This window comes from Polypterus senegalus, chromosome 16, assembly GCF_016835505.1.
Source record: "Polypterus senegalus isolate Bchr_013 chromosome 16, ASM1683550v1, whole genome shotgun sequence".
In the NCBI taxonomy this organism is placed as follows: Eukaryota; Metazoa; Chordata; class Cladistia; order Polypteriformes; family Polypteridae; genus Polypterus; species Polypterus senegalus.
The window spans coordinates 98,468,224-98,484,349 of record NC_053169.1 but is presented as its reverse complement, the minus strand read 5'-3'; positions in this window follow the sequence as shown (position 1 = coordinate 98,484,349).

Sequence of the window (16,126 nt, the reverse complement as noted above, 5' to 3'; positions counted from 1 at the left end):
ACACATCACAAATATTAGCACTGCTTTTAAGAGCCCCACACCAAAAGACATATAACAACAAAATATGCATTGAATTTTATATTCCAACAGATGGTGCAACACAAACATTTGAAGTAATAAAATGCAATGTGATGCACCATCTGTTGGAATGACAGAGACACAAAGTCCTCAATGCTGGTTCATCAAGAGAGGGGATGTGCAGTGTAGCTCATAAAGGCCATCAGTTTGTCTTCATTCTCTGCTACACTACCACCTCCGGCGGGACCAGAAGGCCTGCCATAACTGAGCTTGCCATTTTAATCAGCTTGTCGATCTGGTGGTCTTCTCTTGAAGTGACGTCACCCACCCAGCAGATCACACTGGCTATCACAGAGTTGCAGAACAGGTGAAGGATGTCAGTATCATGCTGAAGAAACGCAGTGTCTCCTGAATTTAAAGAGTCTGCTCTGCCCCGTCTAACGCGGCAGCGAGAGACCGCCGACATTTCAGAAGAAGCAGCATTGTGTTCATTTGGAGACCACTAACTGTAACAAATGCTTGAGTTTTTATTTTGGGCACGCCATCAGAGTATCACTCTGAGTATGTGTGTGGGTGTGATTGCGCCCACATGGAGGAGTATACTTCTGAAGAACGACTTCCCATTTTGGACGGTTCCATTGCCCACACAAACAGTGATTTCATAAGATAAGCAAAAACGGGGTAGTGACCTTTTCAGAAGATAAACAGACGTGCAGTAAGTCTCTCTAAAGTAGTCACCACGTGAACACTGAATGGCAGGCAATATAAACAGTAATAAGGGGAAAGCGTTTCGGCCTCTAAAAATGTATTACCTACTGCAGAAAACAAACTGCTGTGAATCACATGCAACGTGAACTATGGTGGGCAGCCTTTACAAAGGAAAATCTCCATTTGAAGAGGTTTAGAAATCATGGTTTGTGTGTGAGGGTCACAAAAACTAAAGGACGTTCTAAAAAGTAAGACACGTCGTATGTATGAGTGGGCACAGATGGAATGAGGCCACAGCACTTCAATGGGAGCACAAATGCCAAATAAGGACGGCATGTGGAACTTCGGTCAATTAAAATATAACATTCTTTCCTACAGGCATTAAGTCATCGATACTCGATGTTTGACTCCATTACTAAACTTTGATTTACGTGAAGTAATCAACACCTGAAAAGGATTCAGCATCTCACCAAAAATAATAATTGAAGGTATGAAATCATAAATGAAGTCCTGGAGGAGTAACGGAGCCCCTTAGGGGCATCTTTGACAACTGATGGGTGGTCCGTCCATCCCCTTCTGGCCATCTCTTGTAGGTCTGGCTCCTTCCTTCTGCCTGCTCGGAGAGCCTCCTGTCCTTTAATGGTCGGGGTGCCCACCTAACCCCTGTGGCATTTAAAACGCACCATCCGCTCCATTTTAGCTTACCAGTGTAATGGGACGAGCTGTCCTCCCTGCCACGCTCTTTTGTTTCTTTTCTTAGCTGTTAATTGTAAATGATGTTGTAATTACGAATCAGGATTTGGACCAATGATCATACAGTGAGCCTCCCTTGAAGTATTGACTTGTGGCGGAGGGGGGGGTCTCTTTAGTTATCTGGCTAAGAATATATGAAAATTGCAAGTCTGGGATTCCCAGGCTGCTCCTGGGGGACCACCGTGGCTGCTCCCCAAACCAATTTCCCCAATAAGAATTGTCTTATTTTCCCTCCGAGTCTGTAAAAAAGAATGAGACGTGGCTGACCCACTTGTGTATATTTTTACACTGATATCTATTTAAAATCTTAATTAATACTTTATCTTTTTTTAATATTTTCTCGTTTGCCTAGAACCGTTTCACTTAATGATCGTCTCTTGCTGATGTAAATAAAAAGTAAATGCACGGCTGTCGTAAAATCATCTTAAACAGGTGATCGGAGAGAAATAAGAACAAGAAAAATCCACACAGAGGATGTACAAACCAGTGTGTTTCTTTGTGCCGGTCCCAAGCCCAGTTACGTCAGGAAGGGCATCCGGTGTAAAAGTTTGCCAAATCCATATGCGGACAGAAGATCTGCTGTGGCAACCTCTAACGGGAGCAGCTGAAAGAAGAAGAAGAAGAAGAAGAAGAAGAAGAAGAAGAAGAAGAAGAAGAAGAAGAAAAGTCTCCAGACCCCTTCATGTGTTTTGCATTTTGCTGTGTGGCTGCTTTGTGATTTAAAAATCTTTTAAATTCATTTCTCTGACATCAAATAGTATTTAATACCCGGGAGTATAATCCAAAAAACAAGATTTTTAGGATTTCTGCAATTTTTTTAAAGATGACATGCTGAAATATCTTTTTAATGCAAGTGGTGCCCCACAGGGGGCAGTGTTATCTATAAACGACTTAAATAGCAATACCGGGGCTATTCACAATGAAAGAGCAGATTTCAAAAATGTATAAGACACATCAATGGATGGAGGAACGTTCAAAGTGTGGTGTGGACACTGAAGTTGAAAACAACGGGAAACAAGCACCAATTTCTTTATTCTTGGTGAGTCAAAGAGGCTGCCACCCCAGCTCAGTGCCACTGACTGGTCAGAACAGACAGCCTGCCTAAAAAGAAAGAAATCCTCTCTTTATATTACCCAGCTTATTCCTTAACCAAAGAAAGAATAAAAAATGGCAGTTCATTTATTGAGGTCATACAAAAATTGCTGTAAATTACGATTACATCCTAATTTATTACATGCAAGAGTGTACAGAATTTATTACCAACTTAAAGAGTCATCAGGGCACTCACATTCCTAAAAATACGCCTTTATCAGCACACACACACACACACACAAGACCAGTTTAAAGCAGTTTCTTATAGTTCAGTACATTAGTTATAAAGAAATTACATTCTAATAGCTTTAATATCCATCCATTTTCTAACCCGCTGACTCCAAACACAGGGTCACGGGGGTCTGCTGGAGCCAATCCCAGCCAACACAGAGCACAAGGCAGGAACCAATCCTGGGCAGGGTGCCAACCCACCGCAGGACACACACAAACACACCCAGCACAATTTAGGATCGCCACTGCACCTAACCTGCACGTCTTTAGACTGTGGGAGGAAACCCACACAGACACGGGGAGAACATGCGAACTCCACGCAGGGAGGACCCGGGAAGCGAGGCTAACTGTGAGGCAGCAGCGCTTCCACTGTGCCACCGTGCCGCCCGTTAGTTTTAATATCTTCATTAGATTTTGTTTGGTTAAATTAATAAATCCTTTTTTTCTAGAATTTGCTTGAACATTCCAGTTGATTTTGCGACTTTTGTCATCACGCTAGGCATCATAGTTTGCTTGCAGGGGCGAGATATTCGCGCTAATCCTAGACCGAGGCTGCGGGCCGAGGGGTGGGAGAAGCGTGACATCAGGAGTGGGGAGTTGGCCTACCTCTGCATTTTGGAGCACACCTCACCTTCGCTTAGCTAGCGATATCTTTTATGTTATATTGATTTTTAAAGGTTGTCCTGTCTCACTCCTGCGCAGGCGGAGTTGCGTGTGACGGCTGGGCATTAATAATAATAATCCATCCATCCATTATCAAACCCGCTATATCCTAACTACAGGGTCATGGGGGTCTGCTGGAGCCAATCCTAGCCGACACAGAGCACAAGGCAGGAAACAAACCCAGGGTGCCAGCTTACTGCAGGGTGAGCGCACACACCCAGCACTATTTAGGATCGCCAATGCACCTAACCTGCATGTCTTTGGACTGTGGGAGGAAACCCATGAAGACACGGGGAGAACATGCAGACTCCACGCAGGAAGGACCCGGGAAGCGAGGCTAACTGCGAGGCAGCAGCGCTTCCACTGCCCCACCATGCCGCCCGTTAGTTTTAATATCTTCATTAGATTTTGTTTGGTTAGATTAATAAATCCTTATTTATTAATCCATAAGGGACGTGTTTCTTATAGTTTTAAGTAAGAATTCAGAAACTATCACCTTAATTTATAATATCACAGGGTGTTCTGTTAGTATCAAGAGGTCAGCATTTTCTCATAAAAGAATGCAAGTTACTCTCATAATTCTGTGCACAAGCTTAATTCTTTTTCTACCTAAATGAAGAACAAATTATATAGAAGTTCAACTCATATAGCTCTCTGCAGCATGATTAATACAAAATACAGTTCATTGATTATAAGTTAAATGCTTAGAACACTCTTGATGAGAACAGGCCATTCAGCCCAACAAAGCTCGTCAGTCCTATCCATTTGTTTCCTCTAAGAAAACATCAAGTCGAGTTTTGAAAGTCCCTAACGTCTTACTGTCTACCACACTACTTGGTAGCCTATTCCAAGTGTCTATTTATCTACTATCTATCCTATCTACTTATAATCATTACAGTTAATAAAGTTTTCTTCTTCCTCATGGTCTTCGAGGTGGCACACAATCAACATGAGCACCATCATCAGAACGGCAGATCATTTCTTGCCACACACGAGTCCACGGGTCCCGAGTTCCTGAATTCACAGCTTCCTCAATTTGATGTTGCAAATCTTGAAGATTAGCGGGCATAAGTGGAACAAACACTCTTTCTTTAATGTACCCCCATAGAATTAAAAATCGCAGGGAGTAAAGTTCTGGAGACTTGGGAGGGCATAGAGGATGAATTAGATCTTCAATCCATCGTTCTGGAATGGTGTCGTTCAGGGCTCTGTTCGAACACACCTCGGATACGCTTGACATTTTCACCACCAGTGCTTTTACGTTTGCATATTCGACCTTCTACGAATTTCTTATGTCTCTCGTAAATTGGCTTATTGAACTGTTGGCGGAATTCACGTTGCACTTGAACAATGGACTTCACAAACTGCAGCACACAGAAATGATTTCTCTTGTGGTGTTGTCGCCATTTTACTCGACACGAGAAGCAGCGCTCGGTTGGTATTCACTGGCACTTTTAGGCGAGCTTTTAAAATTTGAACGTTCCAATATCCCGTGATGTGCGGAATGTGTTTCTGTCTGATACGGTTTGTTTGAAATACATTTTTTGAAATCCGCTCTTTCATTTTGAATAGCCCGGTATAAAGAAGAAGGCCGGTGAAGTTTGCAGATGACACCCGGTTGGGTGGACTGGCGGATAATCGAGAATCCGTCGAATCAGCCGGAGATTTGTGGACGATGAAATTCAATGTCAGTAAATGTAAAATATTACATGTGAGAATTCATAGTGTTACTGTTTGAATACATAGTGGGAGGTCTGAAAATTGAAGTCCACCTGATGAGGAGGAGGTTGAAGTTGTGGTGGACTCGGCACTACAACTGCCGGACAGCATCAATTTCCAGTCGAGTGTGCAGAACGTGAAGAGGTCTGAGGACTTTCTGAACCACCGCCCCTGTACATCTTGCACGGATTGTCAACGGTCACCTCCCAGCAGGTCCCGAAGGTTGTGAACGGCCCATTTTTATTTGATTCAGAACCTTTTTCACTTCAATGTGACCCGTCCCACACATTTCCCAAAAAACCTCAGCAGGCTGACTCTTGGAGATCGACTCCCATCCTGTTTCAAGAGCTCTTTTGCAAATTCATGCTTTGCTTTGTTTTGCTGGCTTGTTTCCAGAGGGATCTCATGAGGACAGACCAGACATGTATAATTAGGCCGATATCTGATGTTTCTTCAAGCTCTGAGAACTTTGTTATTCTCTACATTTTTTAGACATTTTCATTTATGGGACATTTCGCTGATCTGCTTTCCTGATCAAGATGATGAATGCGGATGCAAGTGTCATTACCATGGTCTCGAAAATCACTCTCATCGTATTCAGAAAAATAAAAGCACCACCGTTTTAAGAAGGGGGATCCAACATTTCATACAGAACATGTCTTTCATTTAAATGGGTTTTACTTACTGAAAAAAAAACTAAAAAACTGTCATAAAAACATAAAAGCAGTTTGAATCTGCTATGGTGGACGGCCGGGGCCCCTTCCCTGCCGGGACGCCCCTTCAGTATATGTTCAGGGGGAGCAGCCATGGACTTTGCAGTACCTCCCCCGGACAGTAGATGGCAACTCCCCTGGGTTGCAGCGGTGCCTTGGTCTCAGGAATTGGAGTTTGGTGCAGCCCTGTTGGGTCCCGCAGGCACCGCCAGAGGGTGCTGCAGCTGGGACTCCTGAGCCCTTATGGGCCACACCCGGAAGTGCAGCCGGAACTCGGCAATCACTTCCAGGTGAGCTATAAAAGGGGCCATCAGCCACCACTCCGAGAGCCTGAGGCGGGAGGAGGAGGAGGACGAGGTTGCCTGGGAGGAGGAAGAAGAGTGTGGCGTGCTTTATTTTGGAGCGCTTGGGACTGTGTTAGGGCTGAGGGACACCGAGAACACGTGGACCTCAGCTGAAGAAAAAAAAAAATCTTTTTGTTGATTTTACACGTACCTCCGTGTCAGTCTGTGTCGGGTCGGGCGGATATATGGCGCCTTTTACAACGCGTTATCCTTTAAAGCCCTGCTTCCCAAACTCCAGTTCCTGGGGACCCCTTTGTTGCTGCAGGTCTTAGCCTAATTTAAGTGAGTCGCTATTTCCCAGTTTCTGTGTTGTGGAGTCAATGTAGAAATGACAAACTAAGTTTGGTAGATTGTTATTAAAATGTAATAAGCAGTTATATGGGGAATATGTCATTTTTTTAAGTCGTATTTTAACCTAATTCTCATTCTGCTTTTCCAGGTGTTCTGGTTATTTAATTGATGATTTACTAATCAGGGGGTCAGACACTGAAGTCGTTGCAGCTTTTATCATCCCGGGGGTCTGCTGTGCTGGTTGGTAATTGTCACTATTAGCAGCCCCACCGATTTGCGTCACAATAATAGAAAAGTACCTTTCTTTTTAATAATATTTTCATCTTGATTTTCATTCTACTTTTCCAGGTGTTCTAATTGTTTAATTAATTCATTATTTACTAATCAGTGGGTCTCACGCTGATGTACAGGGTGGCCCAGATCTAATTATGCAATTTTCATTACGCTATAACTTATTAAGTTCATTACTCCGAGCCTGTATCCAACTGAATGGAGGACAAGTGGGACATGGAAATCAGTGAATTAATTCAATGTAAGTCCATTTTCCTTTATTACAAGATATTTCAAACAATTCTTTTGTCTTGTATTGTTTTCCTGCATGGCATTACAAGTTGCATAATTCACCTTAATTTCATCATTCAGTGTTGTTTGCCTGCGTGTCCGCTCTGCTTGTTTTTAACTGCTTATACGCTAAAAATACGCTACCATGGCTGTCCGTTTGTCTGTCCCGGATTTTAAATTACATGTTGCTCGCAAACGCTTTGAACTATTCACCTGAAATTAGGGTACACATATACCACGTGATGTTCACGCTTTCAGGGTGATGATTGACCTCCAAGGTTATTCCTCATTTTATTTATATTTTATTGTAGAATCAACTCTCGTGGTGCATGCATACGGGCACCATTCTCATCCCTACCTCCTTCGCCAACACTTCCTCTACTTCTTCATATCTTAAATCATTCTTGAGGCAGATTGAAGACTTAAGTGCCAGCGTAAGTGAAAAATTAAGGAAAACGTACTAAGTAATTGCAACACAAACACCAACTTAATCAGCAGGGCACAGGCCCACCGCAGATTCGATAAAGTTGTTTTCTTTAATAGAGAGAAAGAAACAAAATGCATTCATAGGCAGTTATACGGCACGTGGATGCAAGTGTAACACTTCACATGAAAATTAAAAACTCTTTAAATTGTACATCCAAATCTCCATATGCGAGCGGCAGAACCGCAAAGAGGCTAATGCTAAGTCCCCTAGTATTACATACACTCACCTAAAGGATTATTAGGAACACCTGTTCAATTTCTCATTAATGCAATTATCTAATCAACCAATCACATGGCAGTTGCTTCAATGCATTTAGGGGTGTGGTCCTGGTCAAGACAATCTCCTGAACTCCAAACTGAATGTCAGAATGGCAAAGAAAGGTGATTTAAGCAATTTGAGCGTGGCATGGTTGTTGGTGCCAGACGGGCCGGTCTGAGTATTTCACAATCTGCTCAGTTACTGGGATTTTCACGCACAACCATTTCTAGGGTTTACAAAGAATGGTGTGAAAAGGGAAAAACATCCAGTATGCGGCAGTCCTGTGGGCGAAAATGCCTTGTTGATGCTAGAGGTCAGAGGAGAATGAATGGGCCGACTGATTCAAGCTGATAGAAGAGCAACTTTGACTGAAATAACCACTTGTTACAACCGAGGTATGCAGCAAAGCATTTGTGAAGCCACAACACGCACAACCTTGAGGCGGATGGGCTACAACAGCAGAAGACCCCACCAGGTACCACTCATCTCCACTACAAATAGGAAAAAGAGGCTACAATTTGCACGAGCTCACCAAAATTGGACAGTTGAAGACTGGAAAAATGTTGCCTGGTCTGATGAGTCTCGATTTCTGTTGAGACATTCAAATGGTGGAGTCAGAATTTGGCGTAAACAGAATGAGAACATGGATCCATCATGCCTTGTTACCACTGTGCAGGCTGGTGGTGGTGGTGTAATGGTGTGGGGGATGTTTTCTTGGCACACTTTAGACCCCTTAGTGCCAATTGGGCATCGTTTAAATGCCACGGGCTACCTGAGCATTGTTTCTGACCATGTCCATCCCTTCATGACCCCCATGTACCCATCCTCTGATGGCTACTTCCAGCAGGATAATGCACCATGTCACAAAGCTCGAATCATTTCAAATTGGTTTCTTGAACATGACAATGAGTTCACTGTACTAAAATGGCCCCCACAGTCACCAGATCTCAACCCAATAGAGCATCTTTGGGATGTGGTGGAACGGGAGCTTCGTGCCCTGGATGTGCATCCCACAAATCTCCATCAACTGCAAGATGCTATCCTATCAATATGGGCCAACATTTCTAAAGAATGCTTTCAGCACCTTGTTGAATCAATGCCACGTAGAATGAAGGCAGTTCTGAAGGCGAAAGGGGGTCAAACACCGGATTAGTATGGTGGTCCTAATAATCCTTTAGGTGAGTGTATGTTTCATTTATGCAAGGGAAAACATGTTCAACATAAATCACATATACTTTTCATAACATGTTTTCAGTTTATCACGATGGGTTACTGAGTGTTGACTGATGAGCAAAAAACGCCCAATTTGTCCATTTACAATTAAATCTACAACAGAACGGGAATCCTGAATGCTTTTTGAACCGGTTGTAATTCCTTGGAATTAAACAGTAAATGAATGGCCAAAGTGTTATAAAACAAATGAATTCAATCCTTTAAACTTACATCTCTGTTCGCATCCCTGCTATCCCGTGAATAACTCGCTTGGTGAATGCGATCAGTAATGTTTTTTGTACAAGCTGTTTGGCATACGGCCATTTTAATTTAATTTTGTTCGTTTTGATAAATGATCTTAAGAAGAGCTGATAGAAATTTGTCATTTTAACATCTAAATAGAATTATTGTTGAAGCCCTGACTGTGTAGGTAAACATGAACAAGGCTGTTTAAAGTAAGCATCCAAAAAAGCCTCTCATCAATCATACGTTTACAAAATTCTCACAGAAACGGAACGATAATTTAGTCTCGATAAGAACGTCAAAACGTGTGGTAGCGTGTAACAACGTCGTTTTGTTCTTGTTTTTTTTTTTAATTTATAATTCATATTTATTTAAGTATTCTGTTGAAAGATTTACAGGATAATATCACATTTCATAATTAGTTCAGACTGGTAATTATCCATAATGTGCATACTATGATGAATTTAAGCAACACTAAATTTAAGGATACCCGTTTCAAAACATGGCTTGTGTTATTTATACTGACAGTTCTTTTGTGTTAAGAGTGCAGATTAAAAAATAAAAAAGAATTACAGTTAATACTTTAATCAGGCACTATTGAGGATAGGGATGTGCGACAAATTTCCTTGCATGGTATGGGCTGCGGTAGAAATAAGGTAGGATAGGACCAAATGTGCCCGTTTGTTCTGTCCTCTGGCCCTCCGTCATAACTACGGAGTCTAGAAAGAACATTGAATTACGGTGGGAAAAAAAAAGTCTATTTAGTGTCAAAGCCAACACAGATCTTTGAATCAGAGTCTAAATAAACTGTAAATATACGAGGGGGGAACTCAAAAATAAAGAGATTTTTTTTTCTGGAGGCTGGATGGGCTTTAGTTCTGACGTTTGCTGGCTTGGTGCGGGTACCAGACTGCCCTCTGCATCATGTGGCCAAGTGGCATCCTTGAAGTTCTCAAGCGATTGTGTGATGCGGTGCGGAGAAAATGACCCGAATTGTGGCGCTCAGGCGAGTGGCTGCTGCATCACAACGACGCTCCTGCCCAGACAGCACTGAGTGTGTGACAGTTTCTCACGAAAACCTGAGTGACAAAAGTTTCCTACTCCACTTCACTCACTGGAATTTGCACCCTTCGATTTTTTCTTATATCCAAAAATGAAACGGGACCTCATAGGAAAGCGTTTTCAGGATGTAAAGAAGGTCAAGAAGCCAAACGACGAAGGCACTGAAGGCCATCGCTTTGCAGAACAGTTTTGAACAATGGAAAAAGCGGAGGGACAAGTGTATTGCATCTTAGGAATGTTTGAATTGGAAATGTTCTGAGAAATATGCGATTTAAAAACAAAACATTCTCGTTATTTTTGGGTTCTTCCTCGTAAAACACATAAGAACGGACTGCATAAGTGTTAGGGTTACCCGTAGGAATGAAAAATCAAGCAAAGAGATCTCCTTAATAGAGAAGTAAAATGCAAACATGGTCTCATGCTTCTCAGATGTTTCTCCTGAGGTGGTGTCTCCTCTTGAGTCCCTGCAGAGATCTCAGCAAAGTCACACAATTAGCTCAGATTTTCCAAATCGTGTTGTTTTGACATTTTTTTTTTTTTTTTGCAATTTGAAAGCATTTGCATTTCCTCCTCAGTAATAAATGGTGAAATGTGTGGAGAGTTCTTTATGGTAATAAAACACTTTATTATGATTACAAAGTCTTTGATTCTGAAGAATACTGTCAGTTGCTCTAAATTATATTGCTGTCCTGCAGTTAAGTCAGACTAATTCAAGAAGAACAGGCAGGCTATGTGGTTAGACTCTGGCCTTCAAACCCTAAGATTGAGGGTTTTAATCCCACCACTGACACCATGTGACTACAAGATAATCACTTCATCTGCCTGTTCTCCTGTTGGAAAAATAAAGAAATGTAACCGATTATGTCGCAAATGTTAAAGTCCATCCATCCTCTTCCGCTTATCCGAGGTCAGGTCGTGGGGGCAGCAGCTTGAGTAGAGATGCCCAGACTTCCCTCTCCCCGGCCACTTCTTCTAGCTCTTACGGGGGAATCCCGAGGCATTTCCAGGCCAGCCGGGAGACAGTCCCTCCAGCGTGTCCTGGGTCTTCACAGGGGCCTCCTTCCCGGTTGGACGTGCCCGGAACACCTCACCAGGGAGGCATCCAGGAGGTATCCTGATCAGATGCTCGAGCCACCTCATCTGACTCCTCTCGATGTGGAGGAGCAGCAGCTCTACTCTGAGCCCCACCCGGATGGCTGAGCTTCTCACCTTATCTTTAAAGGAAAGCCCAGACATCCTGTGGAGGAAACTCATTTCAGCCGCTTGTATTCGCGATCTCGTTCTTTCGGTCACTACCCATAGCTCATGACCATAGGTGAGGGTAGGAACATAGATCGACTGGTAAATTGAGAGCTCAGCTCCTTTTTCACCACAATAGAACGATCCGCCTGTCAATCTCATGATCCATTCTTCCCTCACTCATGAACAAGACCCCGAGATACTTGAACTCCTCCACTTGGGGCAGGATCTCACAACCAACCCTGAGAGGGCACTCCACCCTTTTTTGGCTGAATCACCGTGGATAAAGGCATCAGCCCAATAAGACCAGAAAGAGAGCTCATTGCTTTTCAAACCAAATTCTCAAGTTGGAATCCTTTAACTTCAATGGTATCTCATGTCTCCTTTTTTGTCTGAAGCTACGTCTCCTAAGGAATTTTAGGAGAAACATTTGTGACAACCTTGATTCTACTATGACAGCCTTGAGTCGGCGGGCACAGGTCACTCTCTCTGTCAGCTCTTCATGCTCTATTAGGTGTCATAGCAGTCAAACTTAGTCGTAAATTTTCAGTTGGATTGAGAGCTGTACCCATATTTATGAAGTGTCTCAGAGTATGGGAATTGTTGTAAAAGACTCAAAAAAATTGATGCAAATGTCATCCTACTTTAAGGAATAACAGTAAAATTCTTTGATCAATTTTCCTAAGTTAGGAATTTACTCCTGACTGCTTCCAGATTTAATAATAATAATATTTTATTTATATAGTGCCTTTACCAAGCACAAAGAGAGCTTGTGAGATATCCTAACTTGCAATGAGCAACTTAGAGCTATCATAAAACGTTACTCCTTATTCTTATATTACTGATTCCCCATTTTCTCAAAGTTTTGTAAAAAAGGAATAAATTTAACTTCTCATATCCCATTAGGCATTGGTTGATATGTCATGCACAAACTTTAAGTCCTTTTGATTATTTTCTGAAGACAGCTATTGGTTATCTCTTTATCATTAGTGTCATTTTCTGCATGAAATATGGCCCAGAAGTGGCCTAAAAATGATGGTTTTACAGGTACAAAGGGCTAATACTAGACATCAAGATGAGAGTGTAAAGGTGTGGGTTTTCTTGTACCTGTGTTTTACCACAAGTACTTGAGGGTCCACATCAGTGACAGTTTGGGATGATCTTGGAACACAGAGGAACTTTAGAAGAAAGGGAACAGTAAGCTCTTTTTCCTTAGAAGAATACATTCCTTTAACGTGGGACAGTGGCATCCTTCACATCTTCCCCAACTCTGTGATGGCCAGTGTGTGATTTTCTACACTGTGTAATGCTGTGCTGGTAACTTTACTCCAAGAAAAGAAAACTGACTCAATAAGCTAATTAAATAGGGCAGACTCTGGTATTGGACGCCTTCTGGACCTGCTGGAGATCATAGTGGAGCAGAGAATGAAGACGAGAACTGAGTGCCATTATGAACAAAGCTGCACGTCCTCTCTCTGACACAACAACACTGAGGACTTTCAACCAACAAATCATTTAGCAGATGTGTGTCAAGAAAACGCGATTGGGGCTCCTTTTATGTCATTCTGGTGTGTGTCCAGACCAAAGTGTGTGTGTGTGCATCTATCTATCTATCTATCTATCTATCTATCTATCTATCTATCTATCTATCTATCTATCTATCTATCTATCTATCTATCTATCTATCTATCTATCTGATCCTACCAACTACACTATCAATCTATCTATTATATATTACATTTCATATCTATCATATCCATGTTATCGTGTCAACTACACCATCTATCTATCTATCTATCTATCTATCTATCTATCTATCTATCTATCTATCTATCTATCTATCTATCTTATATAATGAATTGTCAATTTTTTGATGTTCTTGTTACTGTGCCGAGTAGGAGTGTAAAGGGGGAGTAGTGGTGGTAGTCTGATATAGGCCTTTTTATTTTATTCTGAATACTGGGCTTGTTTGTCATTTGACTGTGTGTATTGTTAATATTTTTCTTTTTATGTTCACCATAAAGGTAATTTTAAAAATAAAAATATCTATCTATCTATCTATCTATCTATCTATCTATCTATCTATCTATCTATCTATCTATCTATCTACAGTGGTGTGAAAAACTATTTGCCCCCTTCCTGATTTCTTATTCTATTGAATGTTTGTCACACAAAATGTTTCTGATCATCAAACACATTTAACCATTAGTCAAATATAACACAAGTAAACACAAAATGCAGTTTTTAAATGATGGTTTTATTATTTAGGGAAAAAAAAAATCCAAACCTACATGGCCTTGTGTGAAAAAGTAATTGCCCCCTGAACCTAATAACTGGTTGGGCCACCCTTAGCAGCAATAACTGCAATCAAGCGTTTGCGATAACTTGCAATGAGTCTTTTACGCGCTCTGGAGGAATTTTGGCCCACTCATCTTTGAAGAATTGTTGTAATTCAGCTTTATTTGAGGGTTTTCTAGCATGAACTGCCTTTTTAAGGTCATGCCATAGCATCTCAACTGGATTCAGGTCAGGACTTTGACTAGGCCACTCCAAAGTCTTCATTTTGTTTTTCTTCAGCCATTCAGAGGTGGATTTGCTGGTGTTTTGGGTCATTGTCCTGTTGCAGCACCCAAGATCGCTTCAACTTGAGTTGACGAACAGATGGCCGGACATTCTCCTTCAGGATTTTTTGGTAGACAGTAGAATTCATGGTTCCATCTATGACAGCAAGCCTTCCAGATCCTGAAGCAGCAAAACAACCCCAGACCATCATACTACCACCACCATATTTTACTGTTGGTATGATGTTCTTTTTCTGAAATGCTGTGTTCCTTTTACGCCAGATGTAACGGGACATTTGCCTTCCAAAAAGTTCAACTTTTGTCTCATCAGTCCACAAGGTATTTTCCCAAAAGTCTTGGCAATCATTGAGATGTTTCTTAGCAAAATTGAGACAAGCCCTAATGTTCTTTTTGCTTAACAGTGGTTTCGTCTTGGAAATCTGCCATGCAGGCTGTTTTGCCCAGTCTCTTTCTTATGGTGGAGTCGTGAACACTGACCTTAATTGAGGCAAGTGAGGCCTGCAGTTCTTTAGACGTTGTCCTGGGGTCTTTTGTGACCTCTCGGATGAGTCGTCTCTGCACTCTTGGGGTAATTTTGGTCGGCCGGCCACTCCTGGGAAGGTTCACCACTGTTCCATGTTTTGCCATTTGTGGATAATGGCTCTCACTGTGGTTCGCTGGAGTCCCAAAGCTTTAGAAATGGCTTTATAACCTTTACCAGACTGATAGATCTCAATTACTTCTGTTCTCATTTGTTCCTGAATTTCTTTGGATCTTGGCATGATGTCTAGCTTTTGAGGTGCTTTTGGTCTACTTCTCTGTGTCAGGCAGCTCCTATTTAAGTGATTTCTTGATTGAAACAGGTGTGGCAGTAATCAGGCCTGGGGGTGGCTACGGAAATTGAACTCAGGTGTGATACACCACAGTTAGGTTATTTTTAACAAGGGGCAATTACTTTTCACACAGGGCCATGTAGGTTTGGATTTTTTCTCCCTAAATAATAAAAACCATCATTTAAAAACTGCATTTTGTGTTTACTTGTGTTATATTTGACTAACAGTTAAACGTGTTTGATGATCAGAAACATTTTGTGTGACAAACATGCAAAAAAATAAGAAATCAGGAAGGGGGCAAATAGTTTTTCACACCACTGTATCTATCTATCTATCTATCTATCTATCTATCTATCTATCTATCTATCTATCTATCTATCTGATCCTGCCAACTACACTATCTATCTATCTATGTTACCTGTTGAAAACAGATAAATGAATAACTTTGAAATATTGTCAGCTTAATAGGCTCTGCCATTATGTTCAAGGCACCTTTTCCACTTTCTGTACGCTTTTATATTTCCCTTCCTCTTAGCACGGCCCCTACACCTTATTTCCTCCTTGTCTGTCTCACACTTATGGTTCCTGTTTTGACTGCATCACCAAACTGACCAATCAGAGTGCTCGGTGGGATTGAACACACACACACATACATACACACACACACATACACACACACACACATCATAGTGTTTTATTCTATAGTATATTTAAAGAGCTTTCATAAAAAGCCAATTTCCCCCCGGGGACAAATAAAGTTTGATCTAATAAAGTGTGCAGAAAGTGAAGGAGTCTGAGTATTTTGTGACTTTTAGGTTATTATGTGCCAGGACATTGAATGTAAGAGGCAGCAGTGCTGAACACTCTTCTACCCCAGTTGTTACTAGAAATTCTATTATCATTATTATTATTATTTTACATTTCTTGGCCCTCAATCAGGGCTCCAACAGAGGAGTTGTGGGTGTAAATGATGAACTGAAAGGGAGGGAAAGTGAAAAGTCAAATTCACCTCGATGGCTGCCCTAACTACCAATTGATTTTCAATTTCCTTGTCTTTGCTGGCTGTTTACTAAGTGGCTCAGTCATCCTAGAAACGTCCAAATGACTCGCTGAACTCCCTCGTAGAAGAAAGCGCAGG